Below are 12602 nucleotides of genomic sequence, written 5' to 3'. Positions count from 1 at the left end.
TGAACCTCCAGTGCAGATGGATGCACACACATTGGTTCTTAGTAGGCTACGTAGTAAAAGGCAATGTTCCTTTCTTCACTCAACAAGATCTATACTCAGGCAAGCTCTCCTGTAGATTAGAGAAATCTCAACACCAAGGATAGAAAGTGAAAAATACTAACAACATGCAAAGAAATCTTCCCAACACGAAAGGTATCAAGCTAAAAATACTAAAAACATGCAAGCTAGCTTTAAAATCTACATAGAACTCCTTTTATCTATATCTAGATACATAAATATACCTATTTTTTCTGCCTGTAAAATCTTAGAGTCTTTTAGTTTTATCAAAGGGCCAAAAATGAAACTGTCTAGAGAGAAATTCTTCTTTCTTCAGTTTTGACATTTTTAGCCAAAAGATTGCAAGCCTGCCCACCACGACAAGGTAGACTCTTTTAGGGCAGGATCTACACTAAACTACACTACGCTAACCTTCTCCATGCTAGTCATGGTTTCTTTAGTGTTGGATACCTGTGTGTAATAGACCCTATCCTAGAACCTGCCTTCTTCCTCTCCAGACTTCTGTACCAAGATCTACAGAAGAGCAACCCTTTTCTTACACAAAATGGAGAAGAGATTATAAATGGCTGATACTGTTACAATATTCTGGGTGTTCAGCAATGATCATCTGTAATATCCCTACACATTTCCCCCTTCTTTGATCATTGTTGAGCACCTTTCTATATAAATCCATCCACATTAGCCTGGAATAACGCAGGTGAAGTGTACAAGATGGGAGAGCCCCCCAAGATGTGTCTATTACCTGATTAGATTTAAAGAGACACTAGGGGTATTGCCAACCATCTTCCACACATATTTTTACCTACTGATCCTCTAATGTAAATGGATGCACATACAATTTTTCTCTTACTAGCCTACCTACTAAAAGGCACTGTCCTTTCCAGTCTTATTTTTGTTTGTTATTACAGGTACTTATAAAGCTCCATCAATTTAGGCAGTGCTTTACACACAAACACACACACACACACACACACACACACATATATAAATTGTACATTCACATCAGTCCCTAATACTCAAGGAGCGTACAATCTTAATCCCAAACCTACAGAGAGATAAGTTTACGTAGAGATCGGAGACAGGTCCCTAACCAGGAATTGAAAGGAACAGGACAAAGCCTATACAACAATCATCCAGCTTTACAAACGTTCACACTCTAACTAAATATGAGAGAAGATGAATTCAGCGCTTCTCATTCTGGCCCAGCTGGTTGCGTCCAGCTCCGGGCGGGTTCCAGGTGCTAACCAACATCCAGCTGCAAACTCCAGGTTTCTTTCACTATCCTGATACCTGATACTGAGATTTGAGCGGGTTAAGCTCGCATTCCTCCTGAAGGTCCCTCCTGCAAGTAGCGGGAAGCTCATCCCCAACCCCCCTCCAGCCGGAACAGCCTGAGGACCCAAAAGATGAAGGTAAGTACCCTACCTGGAGACCTCATCAATACCGTGGGTCGACAGAGAAATCTCCAGACTCGTGGCCTGGCCAATCAAGTTGCCCCCTTCACACACCGGATAACATCATTCCAACATAACCCTTGTCATCAGTCAGCCTTCTTCCCTTCCAGATTCTTTTACCTAGCTTGACACTATTATTAATAATATTATGGATTTGTAAAGCAACAAACAGTTTGTGAAGCACTTTAAAAGGAGACAGCACATTTACAATACAATTCAAAATCCCTCAATATAATTAACTGAACCTCCAGTGCAGATGGATGCACACACATTGGTTCTTAGTAGGCTACGTAGTAAAAGGCAATGTTCCTTTCTTCACTCACCAAGATCTATACTCAGGCAAGCTCTCCTGTAGATTAGAGAAATCTCAACACCAAGGATAGAAAGTGAAAAATACTAACAACATGCAAAGAAATCTTCCCAACACGAAAGGTATCAAGCTAAAAATACTAAAAACATGCAAGCTAGCTTTAAAATCTACATAGAACTCCTTTTATCTATATCTAGATACATAAATATACCTATTTTTTCTGCCTGTAAAATCTTAGAGTCTTTTAGTTTTATCAAAGGGCCAAAAATGAAACTGTCTAGAGAGAAATTCTTCTTTCTTCAGTTTTGACATTTTTAGCCAGAAGATTGCAAGCCTGCCCACCACGACAAGGTAGACTCTTTTAGGGCAGGATCTACACTAAACTACACTACGCTAACCTTCTCCATGCTAGTCATGGTTTCTTTAGTGTTGGATACCTGTGTGTAATAGACCCTATCCTAGAACCTGCCTTCTTCCTCTCCAGACTTCTGTACCAAGATCTACAGAAGAGCAACCCTTTTCTTACACAAAATGGAGAAGAGATTATAAATGGCTGATACTGTTACAATATTCTGGGTGTTCAGCAATGATCATCTGTAATATCCCTACACATTTCCCCCTTCTTTGATCATTGTTGAGCACCTTTCTATATAAATCCATCCACATTAGCCTGGAATAACGCAGGTGAAGTGTACAAGATGGGAGAGCCCCCCAAGATGTGTCTATTACCTGATTAGATTTAAAGAGACACTAGGGGTATTGCCAACCATCTTCCACACATATTTTTACCTACTGATCCTCTAATGTAAATGGATGCACATACAATTTTTCTCTTACTAGCCTACCTACTAAAAGGCACTGTCCTTTCCAGTCTTATTTTTGTTTGTTATTACAGGTACTTATAAAGCTCCATCAATTTAGGCAGTGCTTTACACACAAACACACACACACACATATATAAATTGTACATTCACATCAGTCCCTAATACTCAAGGAGCGTACAATCTTAATCCCAAACCTACAGAGAGATAAGTTTACGTAGAGATCGGAGACAGGTCCCTAACCAGGAATTGAAAGGAACAGGACAAAGCCTATACAACAATCATCCAGCTTTACAAACGTTCACACTCTAACTAAATATGAGAGAAGATGAATTCAGCGCTTCTCATTCTGGCCCAGCTGGTTGCGTCCAGCTCCGGGCGGGTTCCAGGTGCTAACCAACATCCAGCTGCAAACTCCAGGTTTCTTTCACTATCCTGATACCTGATACTGAGATTTGAGCGGGTTAAGCTCGCATTCCTCCTGAAGGTCCCTCCTGCAAGTAGCGGGAAGCTCATCCCCAACCCCCCTCCAGCCGGAACAGCCTGAGGACCCAAAAGATGAAGGTAAGTACCCTACCTGGAGACCTCATCAATACCGTGGGTCGACAGAGAAATCTCCAGACTCGTGGCCTGGCCAATCAAGTTGCCCCCTTCACACACCGGATAACATCATTCCAACATAACCCTTGTCATCAGTCAGCCTTCTTCCCTTCCAGATTCTTTTACCTAGCTTGACACTATTATTAATAATATTATGGATTTGTAAAGCAACAAACAGTTTGTGAAGCACTTTAAAAGGAGACAGCACATTTACAATACAATTCAAAATCCCTCAATATAATTAACTGAACCTCCAGTGCAGATGGATGCACACACATTGGTTCTTAGTAGGCTACGTAGTAAAAGGCAATGTTCCTTTCTTCACTCAACAAGATCTATACTCAGGCAAGCTCTCCTGTAGATTAGAGAAATCTCAACACCAAGGATAGAAAGTGAAAAATACTAACAACATGCAAAGAAATCTTCCCAACACGAAAGGTATCAAGCTAAAAATACTAAAAACATGCAAGCTAGCTTTAAAATCTACATAGAACTCCTTTTATCTATATCTAGATACATAAATATACCTATTTTTTCTGCCTGTAAAATCTTAGAGTCTTTTAGTTTTATCAAAGGGCCAAAAATGAAACTGTCTAGAGAGAAATTCTTCTTTCTTCAGTTTTGACATTTTTAGCCAAAAGATTGCAAGCCTGCCCACCACGACAAGGTAGACTCTTTTAGGGCAGGATCTACACTAAACTACACTACTCTAACCTTCTCCATGCTAGTCATGGTTTCTTTAGTGTTGGATACCTGTGTGTAATAGACCCTATCCTAGAACCTGCCTTCTTCCTCTCCAGACTTCTGTACCAAGATCTACAGAAGAGCAACCCTTTTCTTACACAAAATGGAGAAGAGATTATAAATGGCTGATACTGTTACAATATTCTGGGTGTTCAGCAATGATCATCTGTAATATCCCTACACATTTCCCCCTTCTTTGATCATTGTTGAGCACCTTTCTATATAAATCCATCCACATTAGCCTGGAATAACGCAGGTGAAGTGTACAAGATGGGAGAGCCCCCCAAGATGTGTCTATTACCTGATTAGATTTAAAGAGACACTAGGGGTATTGCCAACCATCTTCCACACATATTTTTACCTACTGATCCTCTAATGTAAATGGATGCACATACAATTTTTCTCTTACTAGCCTACCTACTAAAAGGCACTGTCCTTTCCAGTCTTATTTTTGTTTGTTATTACAGGTACTTATAAAGCTCCATCAATTTAGGCAGTGCTTTACACACAAACACACAAACACACACACACACATATATAAATTGTACATTCACATCAGTCCCTAATACTCAACGAGCGTACAATCTTAATCCCAAACCTACAGAGAGATAAGTTTACGTAGAGATCGGAGACAGGTCCCTAACCAGGAATTGAAAGGAACAGGACAAAGCCTATACAACAATCATCCAGCTTTACAAACGTTCACACTCTAACTAAATATGAGAGAAGATGAATTCAGCGCTTCTCATTCTGGCCCAGCTGGTTGCGTCCAGCTCCGGGCGGGTTCCAGGTGCTAACCAACATCCAGCTGCAAACTCCAGGTTTCTTTCACTATCCTGATACCTGATACTGAGATTTGAGCGGGTTAAGCTCGCATTCCTCCTGAAGGTCCCTCCTGCAAGTAGCGGGAAGCTCATCCCCAACCCCCCTCTAGCCGGAACAGCCTGAGGACCCAAAAGATGAAGGTAAGTACCCTACCTGGAGACCTCATCAATACCGTGGGTCGACAGAGAAATCTCCAGACTCGTGGCCTGGCCAATCAAGTTGCCCCCTTCACACACCGGATAACATCATTCCAACATAACCCTTGTCATCAGTCAGCCTTCTTCCCTTCCAGATTCTTTTACCTAGCTTGACACTATTATTAATAATATTATGGATTTGTAAAGCAACAAACAGTTTGTGAAGCACTTTAAAAGGAGACAGCACATTTACAATACAATTCAAAATCCCTCAATATAATTAACTGAACCTCCAGTGCAGATGGATGCACACACATTGGTTCTTAGTAGGCTACGTAGTAAAAGGCAATGTTCCTTTCTTCACTCACCAAGATCTATACTCAGGCAAGCTCTCCTGTAGATTAGAGAAATCTCAACACCAAGGATAGAAAGTGAAAAATACTAACAACATGCAAAGAAATCTTCCCAACACGAAAGGTATCAAGCTAAAAATACTAAAAACATGCAAGCTAGCTTTAAAATCTACATAGAACTCCTTTTATCTATATCTAGATACATAAATATACCTATTTTTTCTGCCTGTAAAATTTTAGAGTCTTTTAGTTTTATCAAAGGGCCAAAAATGAAACTGTCTAGAGAGAAATTCTTCTTTCTTCAGTTTTAACATTTTTAGCCAAAAAGATTGCAAGCCTGCCCACCACGACAAGGTAGACTCTTTTAGGGCAGGATCTACACTAAACTACACTACGCTAACCTTCTCCATGCTAGTCATGGTTTCTTTAGTGTTGGATACCTGTGTGTAATAGACCCTATCCTAGAACCTGCCTTCTTCCTCTCCAGACTTCTGTACCAAGATCTACAGAAGAGCAACCCTTTTCTTACACAAAATGGAGAAGAGATTATAAATGGCTGATACTGTTACAATATTCTGGGTGTTCAGCAATGATCATCTGTAATATCCCTACACATTTCCCCCTTCTTTGATCATTGTTGAGCACCTTTAGATATAAATCCATTTACATTAGCCTGGAATAACGCAGGTGAAGTGTACAAGATGGGAGAGCCCCCCAAGATGTGTCTATTACCTGATTAGATTTAAAGAGACACTAGGGGTATTGCCAACCATCTTCCACACATATTTTTACCTACTGATCCTCTAATGTAAATGGATGCACATACAATTTTTCTCTTACTAGCCTACCTACTAAAAGGCACTGTCCTTTCCAGTCTTATTTTTGTTTGTTATTACAGGTACTTATAAAGCTCCATCAATTTAGGCAGTGCTTTACACACAAACACACACACACACATATATAAATTGTACATTCACATCAGTCCCTAATACTCAAGGAGTGTACAATCTTAATCCAAAACCTACAGAGAGATAAGTTTACGTAGAGATCGGAGACAGGTCCCTAACCAGGAATTGAAAGGAACAGGACAAAGCCTATACAACAATCATCCAGCTTTACAAACGTTCACACTCTAACTAAATATGAGAGAAGATGAATTCAGCGCTTCTCATTCTGGCCCAGCTGGTTGCGTCCAGCTCCGGGCGGGTTCCAGGGGCTAACCAACATCCAGCTGCAAACTCCAGGTTTCTTTCACTATCCTGATACCTGATACTGAGATTTGAGCGGGTTAAGCTCGCATTCCTCCTGAAGGTCCCTCCTGCAAGTAGCGGGAAGCTCATCCCCAACCCCCCTCCAGCCGGAACAGCCTGAGGACCCAAAAGATGAAGGTAAGTACCCTACCTGGAGACCTCATCAATACCGTGGGTCGACAGAGAAATCTCCAGACTCGTGGCCTGGCCAATCAAGTTGCCCCCTTCACACACCGGATAACATCATTCCAACATAACCCTTGTCATCAGTCAGCCTTCTTCCCTTCCAGATTCTTTTACCTAGCTTGACACTATTATTAATAATATTATGGATTTGTAAAGCAACAAACAGTTTGTGAAGCACTTTAAAAGGAGACAGCACATTTACAATACAATTCAAAATCCCTCAATATAATTAACTGAACCTCCAGTGCAGATGGATGCACACACATTGGTTCTTAGTAGGCTACGTAGTAAAAGGCAATGTTCCTTTCTTCACTCACCAAGATCTATACTCAGGCAAGCTCTCCTGTAGATTAGAGAAATCTCAACACCAAGGATAGAAAGTGAAAAATACTAACAACATGCAAAGAAATCTTCCCAACACGAAAGGTATCAAGCTAAAAATACTAAAAACATGCAAGCTAGCTTTAAAATCTACATAGAACTCCTTTTATCTATATCTAGATACATAAATATACCTATTTTTTCTGCCTGTAAAATCTTAGAGTCTTTTAGTTTTATCAAAGGGCCAAAAATGAAACTGTCTAGAGAGAAATTCTTCTTTCTTCAGTTTTGACATTTTTAGCCAAAAGATTGCAAGCCTGCCCACCACGACAAGGTAGACTCTTTTAGGGCAGGATCTACACTAAACTACACTACGCTAACCTTCTCCATGCTAGTCATGGTTTCTTTAGTGTTGGATACCTGTGTGTAATAGACCCTATCCTAGAACCTGCCTTCTTCCTCTCCAGACTTCTGTACCAAGATCTACAGAAGAGCAACCCTTTTCTTACACAAAATGGAGAAGAGATTATAAATGGCTGATACTGTTACAATATTCTGGGTGTTCAGCAATGATCATCTGTAATATCCCTACACATTTCCCCCTTCTTTGATCATTGTTGAGCACCTTTCTATATAAATCCATCCACATTAGCCTGGAATAACGCAGGTGAAGTGTACAAGATGGGAGAGCCCCCCAAGATGTGTCTATTACCTGATTAGATTTAAAGAGACACTAGGGGTATTGCCAACCATCTTCCACACATATTTTTACCTACTGATCCTCTAATGTAAATGGATGCACATACAATTTTTCTCTTACTAGCCTACCTACTAAAAGGCACTGTCCTTTCCAGTCTTATTTTTGTTTGTTATTACAGGTACTTATAAAGCTCCATCAATTTAGGCAGTGCTTTACACACAAACACACACACACACACACACACACATATATATAAATTGTACATTCACATCAGTCCCTAATACTCAAGGAGCGTACAATCTTAATCCCAAACCTACAGAGAGATAAGTTTACGTAGAGATCGGAGACAGGTCCCTAACCAGGAATTGAAAGGAACAGGACAAAGCCTATACAACAATCATCCAGCTTTACAAACGTTCACACTCTAACTAAATATGAGAGAAGATGAATTCAGCGCTTCTCATTCTGGCCCAGCTGGTTGCGTCCAGCTCCGGGCGGGTTCCAGGTGCTAACCAACATCCAGCTGCAAACTCCAGGTTTCTTTCACTATCCTGATACCTGATACTGAGATTTGAGCGGGTTAAGCTCGCATTCCTCCTGAAGGTCCCTCCTGCAAGTAGCGGGAAGCTCATCCCCAACCCCCCTCCAGCCGGAACAGCCTGAGGACCCAAAAGATGAAGGTAAGTACCCTACCTGGAGACCTCATCAATACCGTGGGTCGACAGAGAAATCTCCAGACTCGTGGCCTGGCCAATCAAGTTGCCCCCTTCACACACCGGATAACATCATTCCAACATAACCCTTGTCATCAGTCAGCCTTCTTCCCTTCCAGATTCTTTTACCTAGCTTGACACTATTATTAATAATATTATGGATTTGTAAAGCAACAAACAGTTTGTGAAGCACTTTAAAAGGAGACAGCACATTTACAATACAATTCAAAATCCCTCAATATAATTAACTGAACCTCCAGTGCAGATGGATGCACACACATTGGTTCTTAGTAGGCTACGTAGTAAAAGGCAATGTTCCTTTCTTCACTCACCAAGATCTATACTCAGGCAAGCTCTCCTGTAGATTAGAGAAATCTCAACACCAAGGATAGAAAGTGAAAAATACTAACAACATGCAAAGAAATCTTCCCAACACGAAAGGTATCAAGCTAAAAATACTAAAAACATGCAAGCTAGCTTTAAAATCTACATAGAACTCCTTTTATCTATATCTAGATACATAAATATACCTATTTTTTCTGCCTGTAAAATCTTAGAGTCTTTTAGTTTTATCAAAGGGCCAAAAATGAAACTGTCTAGAGAGAAATTCTTCTTTCTTCAGTTTTGACATTTTTAGCCAAAAGATTGCAAGCCTGCCCACCACGACAAGGTAGACTCTTTTAGGGCAGGATCTACACTAAACTACACTACGCTAACCTTCTCCATGCTAGTCATGGTTTCTTTAGTGTTGGATACCTGTGTGTAATAGACCCTATCCTAGAACCTGCCTTCTTCCTCTCCAGACTTCTGTACCAAGATCTACAGAAGAGCAACCCTTTTCTTACACAAAATGGAGAAGAGATTATAAATGGCTGATACTGTTACAATATTCTGGGTGTTCAGCAATGATCATCTGTAATATCCCTACACATTTCCCCCTTCTTTGATCATTGTTGAGCACCTTTCTATATAAATCCATTTACATTAGCCTGGAATAACGCAGGTGAAGTGTACAAGATGGGAGAGCCCCCCAAGATGTGTCTATTACCTGATTAGATTTAAAGAGACACTAGGGGTATTGCCAACCATCTTCCACACATATTTTTACCTACTGATCCTCTAATGTAAATGGATGCACATACAATTTTTCTCTTACTAGCCTACCTACTAAAAGGCACTGTCCTTTCCAGTCTTATTTTTGTTTGTTATTACAGGTACTTATAAAGCTCCATCAATTTAGGCAGTGCTTTACACACAAACACACAAACACACACACACACATATATAAATTGTACATTCACATCAGTCCCTAATACTCAACGAGCGTACAATCTTAATCCCAAACCTACAGAGAGATAAGTTTACGTAGAGATCGGAGACAGGTCCCTAACCAGGAATTGAAAGGAACAGGACAAAGCCTATACAACAATCATCCAGCTTTACAAACGTTCACACTCTAACTAAATATGAGAGAAGATGAATTCAGCGCTTCTCATTCTGGCCCAGCTGGTTGCGTCCAGCTCCGGGCGGGTTCCAGGTGCTAACCAACATCCAGCTGCAAACTCCAGGTTTCTTTCACTATCCTGATACCTGATACTGAGATTTGAGCGGGTTAAGCTCGCATTCCTCCTGAAGGTCCCTCCTGCAAGTAGCGGGAAGCTCATCCCCAACCCCCCTCTAGCCGGAACAGCCTGAGGACCCAAAAGATGAAGGTAAGTACCCTACCTGGAGACCTCATCAATACCGTGGGTCGACAGAGAAATCTCCAGACTCGTGGCCTGGCCAATCAAGTTGCCCCCTTCACACACCGGATAACATCATTCCAACATAACCCTTGTCATCAGTCAGCCTTCTTCCCTTCCAGATTCTTTTACCTAGCTTGACACTATTATTAATAATATTATGGATTTGTAAAGCAACAAACAGTTTGTGAAGCACTTTAAAAGGAGACAGCACATTTACAATACAATTCAAAATCCCTCAATATAATTAACTGAACCTCCAGTGCAGATGGATGCACACACATTGGTTCTTAGTAGGCTACGTAGTAAAAGGCAATGTTCCTTTCTTCACTCACCAAGATCTATACTCAGGCAAGCTCTCCTGTAGATTAGAGAAATCTCAACACCAAGGATAGAAAGTGAAAAATACTAACAACATGCAAAGAAATCTTCCCAACACGAAAGGTATCAAGCTAAAAATACTAAAAACATGCAAGCTAGCTTTAAAATCTACATAGAACTCCTTTTATCTATATCTAGATACATAAATATACCTATTTTTTCTGCCTGTAAAATTTTAGAGTCTTTTAGTTTTATCAAAGGGCCAAAAATGAAACTGTCTAGAGAGAAATTCTTCTTTCTTCAGTTTTAACATTTTTAGCCAAAAAGATTGCAAGCCTGCCCACCACGACAAGGTAGACTCTTTTAGGGCAGGATCTACACTAAACTACACTACGCTAACCTTCTCCATGCTAGTCATGGTTTCTTTAGTGTTGGATACCTGTGTGTAATAGACCCTATCCTAGAACCTGCCTTCTTCCTCTCCAGACTTCTGTACCAAGATCTACAGAAGAGCAACCCTTTTCTTACACAAAATGGAGAAGAGATTATAAATGGCTGATACTGTTACAATATTCTGGGTGTTCAGCAATGATCATCTGTAATATCCCTACACATTTCCCCCTTCTTTGATCATTGTTGAGCACCTTTCTATATAAATCCATCCACATTAGCCTGGAATAACGCAGGTGAAGTGTACAAGATGGGAGAGCCCCCCAAGATGTGTCTATTACCTGATTAGATTTAAAGAGACACTAGGGGTATTGCCAACCATCTTCCACACATATTTTTACCTACTGATCCTCTAATGTAAATGGATGCACATACAATTTTTCTCTTACTAGCCTACCTACTAAAAGGCACTGTCCTTTCCAGTCTTATTTTTGTTTGTTATTACAGGTACTTATAAAGCTCCATCAATTTAGGCAGTGCTTTACACACAAACACACACACACACATATATAAATTGTACATTCACATCAGTCCCTAATACTCAAGGAGCGTACAATCTTAATCCCAAACCTACAGAGAGATAAGTTTACGTAGAGATCGGAGACAGGTCCCTAACCAGGAATTGAAAGGAACAGGACAAAGCCTATACAACAATCATCCAGCTTTACAAACGTTCACACTCTAACTAAATATGAGAGAAGATGAATTCAGCGCTTCTCATTCTGGCCCAGCTGGTTGCGTCCAGCTCCGGGCGGGTTCCAGGTGCTAACCAACATCCAGCTGCAAACTCCAGGTTTCTTTCACTATCCTGATACCTGATACTGAGATTTGAGCGGGTTAAGCTCGCATTCCTCCTGAAGGTCCCTCCTGCAAGTAGCGGGAAGCTCATCCCCAACCCCCCTCTAGCCGGAACAGCCTGAGGACCCAAAAGATGAAGGTAAGTACCCTACCTGGAGACCTCATCAATACCGTGGGTCGACAGAGAAATCTCCAGACTCGTGGCCTGGCCAATCAAGTTGCCCCCTTCACACACCGGATAACATCATTCCAACATAACCCTTGTCATCAGTCAGCCTTCTTCCCTTCCAGATTCTTTTACCTAGCTTGACACTATTATTAATAATATTATGGATTTGTAAAGCAACAAACAGTTTGTGAAGCACTTTAAAAGGAGACAGCACATTTACAATACAATTCAAAATCCCTCAATATAATTAACTGAACCTCCAGTGCAGATGGATGCACACACATTGGTTCTTAGTAGGCTACGTAGTAAAAGGCAATGTTCCTTTCTTCACTCACCAAGATCTATACTCAGGCAAGCTCTCCTGTAGATTAGAGAAATCTCAACACCAAGGATAGAAAGTGAAAAATACTAACAACATGCAAAGAAATCTTCCCAACACGAAAGGTATCAAGCTAAAAATACTAAAAACATGCAAGCTAGCTTTAAAATCTACATAGAACTCCTTTTATCTATATCTAGATACATAAATATACCTATTTTTTCTGCCTGTAAAATTTTAGAGTCTTTTAGTTTTATCAAAGGGCCAAAAATGAAACTGTCTAGAGAGAAATTCTTCTTTCTTCAGTTTTAACATTTTTAGCCAAAAAGATT

This window comes from Staurois parvus, unplaced genomic scaffold (assembly GCF_062004578.1).
Source record: "Staurois parvus isolate SC_StPar_1 unplaced genomic scaffold, SC_StPar_1.0 ptg000258l, whole genome shotgun sequence".
Lineage (NCBI taxonomy): Eukaryota > Metazoa > Chordata > Amphibia > Anura > Ranidae > Staurois > Staurois parvus.
Note: the sequence above shows the minus strand (reverse complement) of the source record.